Consider the following 14,061-nt stretch of genomic DNA (forward strand, 5'->3'; position numbering starts at 1 on the left):
ACCCTTTATTAGATGCAAAATAAATAGTCCACTTTGATGGGGGTGGGGCCTTTGCCTTACTTTCCCACTCCTGCAAAATGTAAGAGTTGGTCCCGCCAATCCTGAAACCACACGGGCTACTTAATTTCTTGCACAGCCAGCTCTGTTACTGACAAAATGGTTATCACAACTTCAATTACTTGAATTATTTTGTAACTACTTGTACTGAGTAAAACAGGAGCGTGGTGAACTGCCCAAAAGGAGGCCTGCAGTCAATAAGTGGAAAGCTGTCAATACGGAAACACAATACTCTCTTTTGATCTAGTTTTGAAGCCTTAACAAAGACAGGTTTGGCTATTTAGGCCCGCTCAGCCATCTTGCCTGAATACACTAAGAGGTAGCCCTCGACCTGCTTACTGCCAAGGCACTTTCCCACTGATTTCCAAGTTGATGTAGAAACCTATTTTACAACCGAGGCCTAACTCGCCTAAGCCGTCAATAGAGATCACCGCTTCAGGAGCGGAAAGAACGCGCGTTTTACCCGCCACACTTCACTGTGCATTCTTCCAGTCCTCAAGAGGGGGAGGTTCCACTGCGTAAAAGCCTAAAACTTTTATTTCCTATTTTTCATGACCTGTAGCACGCATGTAGCCTTCGGGGAGTGTTTGCCTAGGACTAAGGCCCACTCTTTCATGGCTGCATGTGCACATTTCACCGTACGTGGTGGAGTAGCTGCTCTGAGAATTGCCTTTTTTAAAAAAAGTAAAGTGAAAAATAGACAAAGAAATCTATAACCTGAGCTGCCTTTGCCATTTGTTTTGACGGTCCTTGAACCGGCGCTGAGCCGGTGGCCAGGATATAGAAAAGATGCACCTGAAACAGTATCTGAGGGCAGCCGCCGCCGCCAGCCGGCCCTGCGGCCGCTTCCCAGCGGCGGAGGCGCAGCAGCAGCAGCAGGGCGGCCAGCGCGAGCCTCCGCGGCGGCCGCGGCGGCGGCGGCACCGGCACCAGCGCAGTTCCCCTCTCCCCAGCCCTGACTCTACGCGCACATGCGCACTGCGCCCGCAGCCCTGGACCATTTGTCAGGACTACTCGTGAGACGGAGAAAAAAAAAAGAGAAATTTTGGGGGTAAGAAGCGGTTGATCGGATCTAATCTCTAATTAATCTGAAGATTTGTCCGCGCAAAAGCCAGTCATTTATTTTTCTGGGCGAGGATGAAAGTTGTGAGACCTAGAGCGAGAAGGAAGCGCACCCTCGTCTTGTGAAACAGATCAGGGGAGGGGAAAGGACAGAAGGGGTTTCTCCCCCACTTCTCTGCGCCTCTGGGAAACAGGAGAAAACTTAATCCTGGGGGAAAAAAGTGGGCGAGTGACTCGGAAACGGCTGGCAGGGGAGTCTCTGGGCATCTCACTCTGAAGTAGTGAGTGCGAGTGTGAAAGAGGAACAAAAGAGAGAGAAAAGAGAAAGGAAAAAATGGGGGGAGGAGAGACTTGTATTTTTTTTCTTTGCGCGCACACGGGGAAGGGTGTGTGGGGCCGTGCGGAAGGGAGCCGGGGAGAGGCGGCCGCGTCGGGCTCTCGCCGGCGCGCAGGCGGCGGGATGCGTGTGGGCCCCCTCCCCTGCGCCCCCCGAGCTTGTCACTTTGGTCGCTTTCATGACACCCGGCGCGGGGTGGGGGAGCGCGGCGGCGGCGCCGGGCTCCGCCGGGGTGCGTGCCCGAGTGGGCGCCGCGGAGCCGCAGCCCGGGCGGCGAGCGCGGCCGCCGAGGCGGGGGGCGCCGGCGGGGGGCGCGGGGGTTGCCGGGGCCGCGGATCGGTGCGGCGGGAGGCTCGAGCCCCGCGCGCCGCCCCTGCGGCCCCCTCCGCCCGTGTGGCCTTTGTGCCGGGCGCGCACCGGCGAGCGAGCGAGCGAGCGAGCGCGAGAAGTACAAGTACGGGAGACCGAGGCAGTGGGAAAAGAGGCCGGGCCACTTTCTCCCCGCTCGGGCTGCGGAGAATGAACTGGTTGAATGTGCAGGCGCGTCTCCCGGCGTGTGCAGTGTGTGCGCGGCGGAAAGGCCTCCCCGACTCCCACCGCGCACACGCACACTCACACGCACGCACACACTCGCGGACCCGCGGCGGGGCTCGGCGGCCGAGAGTTTGCATTTTCTTCCTCGCCACCTCCCCCTTCCCGACCGACTGTGTGAGAATTTCATATAGATCAGCTCCAATTTCCGCCATTTTGGGAAAGTTGCACAAAAATAAACCCTCCGGTTTATTTCTGCCCGAGGCAGGAAAGTGCTTCGGGAAGCGAGGCGGCGCGGGCCCGCCGCGGCAGTGCGCGCGGGGGAGGGCGCGGGCCGAGGGCCGGGCCGGGAGCCCGCGCCGTCGCGGCGTCCGCCCCGCGCTGCTGCAGCGCCGGCCCGGGTGCGGGCGCGGGCGTGTGTCGGGAGGCGGCGGCGGCGGCGGCGGCGGCAGCGGCGGTGGCGGCGGCGGCGGCGGCGGCGGCGGCGGCGGCGGCGGCGGCGGGCGGTACGGGGGCAGGCGCGGGGCTGCTTTTCCTGCAACTTGTTTACGTCGTCCTTATATTGGGGAGGCAAAAAGGGGTCCGCGGCGGGGCCGCCGCCCGCCTCGCGCCGCGTGCGTGTGCCTTTCCGGAATAATGGGTTTTGCACACTCGCGTCCTGGGCCCGGCGGGCCGTCCTCGCGCCGCGGCGGCCGGGCGGGGGGAAGTAGAGGCCGGCGGGGGTGGGGATCGGGAAGCGCAGGAGCCGGGGCATCCGCCGGGCGCCCGGTGAGCCGGTGAGGGGGGCCGAGGGAGGAAAACTTGGGAGTCCGGGCGGCGGGCGGCGGGGTACGGTGGCACGGGCGGGGGGGGGGAGGGCGCAACTTTTGTGCTGGTGGCAAAACTTTAATTACCTTCAAAGAAAAAAAGGCCTTATAATCTCCCCCCACCTCCACCCTTTCTGGTCGGAGCACGGCCCTTCGCGCGACCGTGAGAGAAAGTTTAAAAGCGGGCGGTTTCCTCCCCGCCCAGCCGGCGGAGGGGTGGGGGTGTCTGTTCGTACGTCCGCGCTCGGAGAAAGGTGGGGGTAACGAGGCGCCCTCCGGGGTCGCGGAGACCGTGGCTCGCACCCCACCCTTCCACGGGGAGACGAAGGTAAACATCGCTTCGGTTTCCCTCCCTCCCCACCGCTTCCTTTTCCTCCCCCTCCCCGCCGATTTTTTTGAGGGGACCCAAAAAACGGAGTCTCTTTCCTTATGCAACTTCCTCGGACGCCGCGAGCTCGCCCTTCCCCCTCCCTGCATCCCTCGGCCGGCTCCTTAACCACCTCGGGTCTACCGCCAGAGCAGTGCACTAGAGATCGCTCGAAGTGCACAGAAACAAAAATAGATTTCTAATTGTTCTAAGTTTAAGTTAAGGAAAACATGAGAAATAAGAATGGGGGGGGGGGCGCCCGCCAGGGGAGTGCGTCGAATTTTTATTTTGGTTTTCCTCGAGCGTTGTTTGTAATATCTTTTTTTGGTTTTGGGAACCCGAGAGTCTCCGTACTGGTTTAGCTCGGTCGCGTGGATTTTTGCGCAAGTTTTTAGAAAAACACTGACTCGAGTAGAGCATTTCTCCGGAAAGTTTCAAGTGCAGCAAAATAGCGAACGTGCAAAACTGGCCAAGGGGAGACCTCTAGTGGTTAAGCGCGTCTTTAAGTTCCGAAGGCCGAGAGCAAAGTTTGGCCTTTACTTGTAGCTACGTAGCCCGTTCAGACGTGGAAGTAATTAGGGGACCTGAGCGACCAGCCAGATGTTGAGTGAAAGGATGCTGATCAGAAATAGAAAGTTTAGTAAACCCGAGCGCAAATGAGTTCCAAGTACCCAGACCCTGTAACTTCACCCCTCATTACTTATATGGGGAAGTACACTTTGCTTTTATTCTGGGATTTGAGCCTCTGTCACTCCCTGGATTAGAAATAATTGTTTTTCTATCTATCATTGTCCATACATTTGATCAACTTTTAAAAAGGAGACACAGCAGATAGTTTCATTTTGAATGTTAATAAAAATACCAATATATGTTTAAAAGTTTGAAACAATGAAAAAGACCCTTGGTTGAAATTTGCCTTTTATATGAGCTGATCATTTTATTCTCTAGTAAATATAACTTAAGGCTGGTATTTAGTATCCTAACCATACAGTTATATATAGTCATAAAATAAATAGGCTCTTTTAAGTTCTAAGAGTATAATTTTGTTTTAGTGGGTAAGACAGTTCTGTACACTTTGTATAATGTTATTTAAACACGTATATGGACAAAAACTGTTTACACTCTATTCTTCTGCCAATGTATGTTCTGTGAAGTAACTTTAATTTTGAGGATAAAAGCAATGAGAGGAATTAAAGTTGAGTCAAATGATCCCTTTAACCTTTACCCGTTTGTCATACAATGTGAGAGAGACTTTAATGGGGGAATTTAGGAGAGGGCAATGATTTGAATGATAAAATCCATTTCATCTCATCCAGGACTAGTTTATTTTAATATACTGAGTGGTATTGTGTGAAATTATGTAGTAAGTCAGTGATTCCAACTTTAAACTTCGAAATTGTGGGTAGTGGACTTGAAGGCTTCTTTTTTTATGACAGTGCTTTGATTTTTTACTTTTCCTTTCTTTAAATCAATGCTAGACTTTCCAGAGAAGTCTTGGGGGTGGACAGCAATCGTAAAGACCACCAGACAGTTATTTCTTCACTGCCACTAGGTAAGATTTGCTTGTTGAAACAAATTGCTTGATATGTTTACAAATGTTAAAGGTTGCATTTGGGGATCAGGAAGAAGGAGAGTGTGGGGACAAGGTGGACAGATAAACATGATTTTGTGTCAGCTGCTTTGAATGCATGAGAATCTTGGCACTGTGATTAAAGCTGGGAATAATAAAACATTGGGAAAAATTATGAGATTGTCCTGAATAATCTTTGGACTGGCTCCTTTACCAGATTATTATTATTTGTTTTACTGAATTCATTGGGGTGACATCGGTTAATAAAATTATATAGGTATCAGGTGTACAATTCTATAATACATCACCTGTATATTGTATTGTGCGTTCACCACCCTGAGTCAAGTCTCCTTCCATCACCATTTGTGCCCCCTGTACCCTCCTCTACCTCTCCCCACCTACCTTTCCTTCTGGTAATCACCATCCTGTTGTCTGTGTTGATAAGTTTTTTTGTTTTTGTGGGGGGGAGTTGTTTGTTGTTGTTGTTTCTGCTTAATCATGTTTTTCATCCAGCTGTGCAACCCCCTTCCCCCCTGACAGCTGTCAGTCTGTTCTCTGTCTATGAGATCTTACCAGGTTGTTGTTGTTTTTCCTTCCTGGATATATGGATATGTTTATTGATTTTAGAGAGGGTGGAAGGGAGAGAGAGAAACATCGATGTGAAAGAAAACACCCATCGGTTGTCTTCCTCACAACCCCCTGACCAGGGATCAAACCTACAACGTAGGTGTGTGCCCTGACTGAGAATCGAACCCAAAACCTTTTGGTATACAGGACAACGCTCCAACCAACTAAGCCACACCAGCCAGGGCTCTCACCAGATTCTTAATGATAATTTCAATTGCATGTTTCCTACTGAAAGTAAATTGTTTTATTCTTTGGTGTTGAAAAAGTGGGAAAACTAGAACAAAACAACTGTAAATACAACTATTCAAGATTCTGGAACTTTTTTTTTTTTTTTTTTAATATACCTTTGTTGATCTCAGAGAGAGGAAAGGAGAGGGAGACAGAGAGATAGAAACATCAATGATGAGAGAGTCACTGATCGGCTGCCTCCTGCACACCCCTGACTGGGGATCGAGCCCACAACCCGGGCATGTGACCTGACCGGGAATCAAACCCTGATTGCCTGGATCCTAGGTCAACGGTCAACCGCTGAGCCACGCCCGGCCGGGCAAGATTCTGGAACTTCACTTGCTAAAAGTTTGTAGGTGAAATTTACAAGTGTTTGGGGGGGGGGGGAGGGTATTTAAATAACTCCGGTGGCTTAAATCCAAGGTGGGTGACTTGCGCCAAATATCATGTCATAGGGTGGTAGTGAGTTTTCAGGGTGTTGGCAAGGACTTGTCAACTGTAGAACATACCTACATAGGGAAAACAGCTGTTGTCCAGCAATATCCCTTTGGCAGTTTTGGAGGGTGCTGGTTTGTCCTCGGTAATCCAGGACCTAACTCCAGAACAAAGGTTATTCTTAGGCCGATGGGCCAGCCCTCACTTGGGTACAGCACTGAAGTACATTTGTGCTCCTCTAGTGCTTTCTACTATTTATACCTTTTCCTTTTCGCCCCTTTAATCCTTTCCCTCTGCCTTTCTGCTTCTTTTTGTTTTTCTTCTCTTGAGTATTAAAAGAGTTGATGATGATGTGTGGCAAAAACAAAATTATTTGCCTTACCTTTTATGAGCAGGACTGTTAATCCTCGTGGCCATCTAGATGTCAAAACTGAATAATTACCGATATAAAAATGATCATTAACAAGAGTTCGTTGTTATTTTCTGCTTTTGAATCATCTTGAATAGTGTTAGCAAAAGAAATAGATGTGGTCCATGTGCATTGTGCAACAGAAACAGTGGGACAAGATCAACTATAAGAACATCATGCAGACAGAAGTAGAGTTCAGGCAGAGTGAATGTGTTTCCTTGGATGGGGCATCTTGTGTTTAGACATGCTGAGTGGAAGACCTGATTATTTATCTTCATTTGAGGAGTCATTGTGACTATAGATAGAGTGTTAGACTAGCAATCAGAAGACAGTTTAGTCACTAAATACCTTGTGTAACCCCCTTTACCTCTTTCAGCCTACATTTCCCCTTCTGGAAACAGCAATAGAGCTTGCCTTGCCTCCTCTGTTGAAAGGATCAAATAAAACAAAGTTTAGAGAACTGTGAAGAATTAATTCAGATGTTTGGTAGCCATTTTACCATTTTGTCTTAGCCATGCTTTGTGAAGGGCAGAAAGTAGGTTGTTTAGGGCAGAACAGAGTGATTTAATTCCTGGCTAAAATTATTAGATTGGTTTCTGGTGTGTATATTATATGGACTTGTCACCGTACTTCCAGAAGATATTTCTTTTCCTTAGGAGAAAAGTAGTTTATCTTTTACAGTATTGGCTCTTTGAGAGAAGGGACGATGCTTTAACATGGTGCTGAACACAAACTGAAATTTATGTATCCCCAACTAGTCATTTAATAGGAAGGAGTACATGAAATAAATACTTCAAATTTAAAATGATGCCTAATTGTGGAAATGGTAGGGTGATGAAAGTAAAAGCGTTGGTGTGAGGGGAATTCGTGTCCTGTAATTAATATTTTTAGTTGCTTGAGTCTGCTGGGAAATGATGAGAAAATAGGTAACCAGGGTAGTAAGTATTTAGACGACAGGGGCCAGGAAATGGGTCCTGCAAATGACTGGATTTAGGGGAAAGGTTCATGTAGAGGTCCCCACCCCCTATGTTTTCTAGATGCCTTTGCTACTTTTTTCTAATTATTACCAACTATCTTCTAGACAGAAAAGAAAGGTCACAAATACTGTCATTATTTTCTATTTGATGAAACTGAACTTGACAAGCCCTGACAAGTTTTAGTTCATACCTCTTTCCTTACAGATTACCTAATCAATGTTCTAAGAATCCAAAAACCCAATAGTGAAGGAAAGAAGAAACATGTCCTATTTAATTAGTCCCTGAGTAATTGAGGGTTGTTTCTTGAATAATCTCCACTGGTTTGTTTGGTAGTTTATTTCTAAGAAATATATATTTCAACCAAATATATAAATATCTATTTATAATAGATATAGTTAGGATGGAAAATTTACAAGAGAAGTTACTTTGTGTGGTGTGGGACAAGGGTCCCCTTGGGGTCCCAGGGGGTGGGAAACCTGAGTGATTCCCCTGGCAATGTTTCTACTAGTTAACCAGTTTTTATTGAGTTCTTACAGTGCCAAACACTAAAAGACTAGGTGTTTGCCCTTGAGGAATTCCCTAGACCCTTATCCGAGTAGTAGACACAGCTCCGAGCTCTGCTAATAGGAGTGTAACAGCTGCACTTTGTGCCAGTAGAGAAGAATAAAGGCTACAGCACTCCTGGGAGCCAGGGAGCCAGGAAACGTGGATTCCCGAGTTAACTAATGCAGGACCTTGGCATATAATGTATACATGTAGCACAGTATGTTACATTTCTGTTTTAATGCCTAGTCTTCTGAAATGAATGAGAATCTCTTTACCAGCTGTAAGGGCTGCCTGAATTGTAAGTTTAGCAAGGGTGATGGATTTGGGCGGATTCTTTTCTCCTTCGACCAATATGTTCACCAAGGTGAGTCTCTTGTGAACATCTGCTCCACAACTCTCTCTCCTTGCTGCTGTCGAAGGACTCATTCCTCACAAGGATTTGGGGAGACAGTGTATTTGAAGTAACCTATTTATCTGGGAGACACTGTGTTAAAGACATTTGTGTATTCATATGGGTGTTGGTTTACATATGATATCGTGAAGTTCAGGGCATCCTGAAGATGCGTTTTGTTAGGGCTTCATTACCCGATGGGAATATTCTCAAGTTATCTCTTTCCTCTTTACTAAGTTAAGTCATTTCACTGATGTGAGATTATGGACTAGTTTGTATTCATGGCAGCACTGGGTATGCATCAAGTGGATGAAAGCAAAACACCAGGAAAGGGTATCCTTGAAATATAACTGAGTTTGATTTAGGAAATCAGATTGGGAAAGGCCTTCAAGAATTCCCTATTCAGGAGACAGGGTGGTTTGGTGAAAAGAACAAGGACTTTTGAGAGGAACTTGAGTAAAGTCGGGTGACCTGATGAGCCTCAGTTTCTTCCTCAGAAGTGGACTTAGAATTAATGACTTGGATAGTGATGGGAAGCGTTACCTGTGCATTATATGTCATAGTAAGATGTCTTCTATATTATTACTCTTCCAGTAAGTCAGAAATATTTATCGAGCATCTATTTAGTGTAAGTCTCTGTTGGGGAGTGCTTCATGTGATCAACACTTAGGACAGGAGTGGAATGAATGTGCTTTGTTTCAGTCTATTCATAATCTAGTGGAGGAGGTAACCTAAACACGTGGTGTGGTAATTAGCAAAACAAAGCTGTGGCTGAGTGCTCCCCAAGGGAAGAGAGAAGAGCAGTAGGTACTATGGGGTGCAGCTGGATGTGCTGTTAAATGTGTTTCTAAAGCAGGAACTTGGGAGGTGAGGTGTCCTCTACAAAACACTGAAATGTTGATATATTAGGTGTAATTGTATATTGAACGCCTTCTGATTGTCAAGCATTAAGCTAGGTACTTTATATTAGATTTATTTAACCAACAAATATTGAGTGCCCTCTGTATGCCCAGGTACTATTCTAGGCACTGAGTATTGTCTCAAATACTTTCACTAACCTCGAGCATTTGGTATTATTTTCTCTCTTTTAGAGCAAACTGGCCCTTAGAGATACTTAGTAACTTGTCTCAGTTCATATCCTGCAGTTTGAAAGGAGTGGGACCAAGGAAAATGATACTGGCTTATGATATTCCCCCCCCCCCCCCCACTTAAGATAGTTCATTCATTGAATGGGACTAAAGGAAGAAAATGATGAAATTATAACAGGTGGGTCGTAGTGGTTTTCTGTGGATTAGCGACATAATTACCAAACTAGCTATTCACTGTCACCACTGTGCATACTTCATAATTTTAATGATTTTTCTTAACAGTCCACTGGATGAAGGAGAAGTACACATGCCGATGTCCTGGCTTTTGAGGCTTGAACTATCTCAGGCTTTCAGATACTTAAACTTGGCTGTTGGTTTCGTTTTGGGTGCTACATCAGCCACTGTGTAAAGCACAGGCAAGGATGGTTTCTGTTGTTACCCCTACTCCTTTTGAGCTGTGCCGCCTCCTCCTGCCTTTTCTTTTGTTTGTCAAAAATGCACAGCACCCTCTCCTTGGTCGCAGTTTCTCATCCAAATAGGTTCCCCTTCCACTCAGAAGAGCCTCTTTTTTCTTCCCAAGGGCTTAAGCAAAAACAAACAAAACTTCATAGACGCAGACAACAGTGTGGTGATGACCAGAGGGAAGGGGTGAGGGGAGGTAGAGGAGGGTATAGGGAGATAGTGATGGAAGGAGATGACTTGGGGTGGTGAACACACAGTACAGTATACAGGTGATGTGTTACAGAATTGTACACCTGAAACCTATATTATTTTATTAACCAATGTCACCCCAGTAAATTCAGGAAAAAAAAATGTTGAATCAGTAAGAGGATACGCAAAGGTGGCATTGCTCAGAAAAACATCTCCCGGAACATCTGAGAGCCAGCATTAACCTTGGAAGAATTTCGTTCTCTTCATTCTTTACAGTGTATTTAGTTCAGCACCTGGGTGGTGTTGGGACCCAGAAGGAGTGATTGTTTTGTTATATGTTTAGGTTTCTGATTTTCAAGATGGTAATTCCTAGAATCTTCTAAGAAAATTCATTATCAATGAATTTTCTCTTAGATGTTGATTTACTAAGATGAACAATAGGGAGCAGGTATTAAGAAAAACATAATGGGAAGAAATCTCTGACTCTTCACTTTCCTTTTTTTAATTATTTTTAAACTAAGAATCGGAAAAAAACCAATTATTGAGTTATACTGAGAAGAATACCTTGGTCTAGCTCATGGCCTTGAAATGATCACAAACTGTTAACAAAACATTATTCGGGAGGAGACCTGAGAAGTTATCAAAAAATGTCAATCAGCCTGGCCGGCATGGCTCAGTGGTTGAGCATCAACCTAGGATCCAGGCCATCGGGGTTCGATTCCCGGTCAGGGCACATGCCTGGTTTCGGGCTTGATCCCCAGCAGGGGGCGTGCAGGAGGCAGCCGATCAGTGACTCATCATTGATGTTTCTATCTCTCTCTCCCTCTCCCTTCCTCTCTCTGAAGTCAAAGATATATATAGATATATATATATTTTTAAGAGGCAATCAATAAATAGAATGGGACTTCAGTTTACCAAACTGAATTCAAAAGATAATGGAATTTACTCAGAAGTTAGGATTATAAAAGGAAAAAAGAAACTTAAAAGGAGGGATAGAGATGATGGGGAGAAATGGGGGGCAGGGAGAGTGTACAGTACTAGAATCAATTTATAAATGAAAACAGGGACTGTGATAAAGAATATAGTCATCAGCAGTGCTATAATTACTGATGTGATACTCTTTAACCAGAAGAGTATGCCCATGTTTACAAATGAAGTGAAGAGTCTATTGATTTCTTGGGTGGTTCTGTGTTGCAGTGGGAGCTATACAAATCTGTTATACGAGTTATGGTCCATCAAGAAAGCTTTAGTCTGACTTAGGATCCCATTGCATGCATTGGTTACAGGGTAGACTGTTTCTCCTTAACTGAAGCTCTGTTATCTAGTAAATTGGATTTTTTTGAGCACCTGTTATGTGCCAGGCCTTTTTAAGATGAGACCATGGCTTTATGTTATATGTAATTTTATGGAATTAAACTAGTTCAATTACTAGATCATTTCGAGTGAGATTGTTCGGGTACCAAAATCAGTTGATTATTTTTGTCCATCTTTACACAGAGTGAACCCTGACCTGTGAATTGAAATTCCTAAGTGGACAATCTGGTCTGCTTGTTAAATGATTTAAATAATTCACCCTGTTGGTTTGTGGTCGTCTTGAGTAGATTTGAGGCCTAGCTGTTCAATCTGTTGATAAGGAGTTTAGCTGCAGATGGTTATCAAGATAAGCCCATAGACGTGACTTCTATGAGAGAAATAAAAATCTGGTCAGATCTACTTTATTACATGCAAAAGAGAAATCAAGTGTAAATCTTTTAATTTTAGCTCTGTTCTATAAAAATATGAAGCAGACTCAGAAAAAATAATACTCTTAGCATTTAAAAAAAGTATGACGTAAAATAAGAAAAAAGTAAAATACTACTTCTAGGTGTGTGTTTTTTTTTAATTTCAGTTCAGGTGTATTTTGCATAATCATTGAAATATCTGTGTCAGACAGGTTCTTGTTCTTTTTAATGCCCTTTGAATCCCTCTAATGGTGTAAAATTTCTATTATTATCCTGTTAGCGTAGTATGTTGACGATATGATAGCACTTTTCAGGCTATTTCTGCCTCAAATTGAGATATCTTTATAGTATGTACCGTGAAAATGGACTTCAAATAAAAGCTTTTGATGAGAGTGTATTAAATACACCATAGACCTGTTTAATGTCAGTTTGTGATTTCATTTTCTATGTACTTTTTTTTTCTTGAAAGGCACTTTTCATTTTCTGTTCCTCCTTTAGAGGAAGTATGTAGGTTAGGCCACAGAATCTCAAATAATCCACCCTTCATACAGTAGCGGACAGAAGGCCAGGAAGTTGAGATTTTGTCAAGGTTGTCTTCCGTGACTACCCCTTTGCATATAATCTCCATGGCAGAAAAGGTTACAAATCAGATAAGTAGAGTTATAAATAGGGCTGTTCTCATTAAAATATGGCCACTAGGTACAGGGGGGAGTGTTTTTGAGAAAATATCAATAAGAAGGAACCATTGTCATAAGTGGTTCCACATTTAAAGGAAGCAGAGATTATTTGCCACTCAAGTGTCTACTACTTAAAGGTAGGTGTGAACAGAAGACCTGAATTCTCAGGGGTTTGTTCTGGATGGTACTAAGATTTCATTTCTCACATTGAAATGATTTAGTTTGCCTACCTACAATTTATGAACTTGGGCCCTCGAGGCAGAATTTCACATCTCTCCACACAGATCTCAATTCCAGTATGTATGCGATTCAGAGTTCTTATCAGTCAGAGTGAGGAGAATATCAAAGCTGGTATCTGTCATGCTTGGTTTGAAAGGCAAAATTTTTCTTTGTAGCAATGTGTGTTTGTTGAGAGACGCTTCAAGTGTGAGTTTAGAATTTTCTCTCATCCTATTGAATAAGCCTGTTTAAGAGGTTTGAATTTAACTTCTTTTGATGTGTTCTCCACTGACACTTAAATAAGGAGTGTTTCTTGGAGCGGTAATGTTATACTTCTGCCAAAGAGGTAAATAAATACTTAGCAGCTTAGTTGGTAGGTGGAATTTTCACTGAAGAATATGAGATGGATGGACAAATGAAGATATCTTTCCTGATTTCCCGTCTCCTCAATCCCAGTTTGTAGGCAACTAGCCTTGCATTTTCCCCTTCTCTTTTATTTATTCATTTGATACATTTTATTGATGCTTATTTTTAGATATTCACCAAGGATAAAGAAATGAGGCCTCTTTCCTCCATAGCGTCTGAGATGATTCGTGATACAATGTAATACATTTTATAATGGGGTATAGAATCTCTCTCTGCAGCTCCTCTTTTCCTGGCAATTCATGTGCACGTATTCGAGTACTCATACAGAGAAAGACTCTTACTGTAGTCGTTCTAGTCCCCTTTGGGGAGGATCCATACCTTTCATTTCTCTTTTTCCTACTGACCTCTTGCTGTAATCTCCCACTGTGCTTTCTGTTTGCCTCTGCAGCAGCTTTTTTGAAAGCAGGTTCTGGAACCAAAGTTGATACGTGAGGAAGCTTTTATGCCTCCTCAGCAAAAATGTCACAATAAGGTTGCCAGTGGCCTAGTCTTGGGTCATTATTCAGAGATTATGTCTTCCCTAGTTTTTTGTTGTTGTTGTTGTTAAAATGTTCTTTCTAAGAGCTTGGCAAAAAAGAATAGTTTTTGACTTTACATCAGTTTCTCAAATTCATTTTGAAGTTTTATGTGTCTGTGAAATCCCAGAGTCTTACCATTGTTCTCTTAACCCCCTGCTTTTTTTCCCTACCTTCATCTCTGGACTCCTGAGAAATCAGATAGGCTTTGTGGTACAGAGGTACTGGCCTTTGCACAGTTATCATTCCTCTGTCCTGGCATGCTTGAGACATCTGGTAAACTGGTGTTTGGAGGGAATGTGGACACTGGAGAGCAGCTTATTTCTTTGCTTCAAAATAGCTGTCGCTATCGTAGATTGAGTGCCCATTATGCACAGAGCACCCTAACATGTATAATTTGTTTATTATTATTTTAAATATA

The 14,061-nt window shown here is 44.5% G+C and overlaps 1 protein-coding gene across 7 annotated transcripts in view; it reads left to right on the plus strand.

The window, feature by feature from the left end:
- The first annotated feature begins 1,018 nt into the window (after window positions 1–1,018).
- L3MBTL3 (L3MBTL histone methyl-lysine binding protein 3) overlaps window positions 1,019–14,061 on the plus strand; it is an 85,457-nt gene continuing 72,414 nt past the window's right edge. For 4 of the 7 annotated variants that reach the window (XM_081141343.1, XM_081141347.1, XM_081141348.1 and 1 more), the window contains exons 1-2: window positions 1,019–1,108; window positions 4,639–4,712. The gene's annotated coding sequence lies outside the window, so the exon portion shown is untranslated. Of the gene's footprint in view, window positions 1,109–1,963; window positions 2,165–2,734; window positions 2,756–3,034; window positions 3,122–4,638; window positions 4,713–14,061 lie in introns of those variants that run through there. The other 3 variants (XM_081141345.1, XM_081141346.1, XM_081141344.1) reach the window with 3 other exon arrangements.

The sequence above is a fragment of the Miniopterus schreibersii genome (genome assembly GCF_964146895.1).
Source record: "Miniopterus schreibersii genome assembly, chromosome: 6".
NCBI classification, from domain to species: domain Eukaryota; kingdom Metazoa; phylum Chordata; class Mammalia; order Chiroptera; family Miniopteridae; genus Miniopterus; species Miniopterus schreibersii.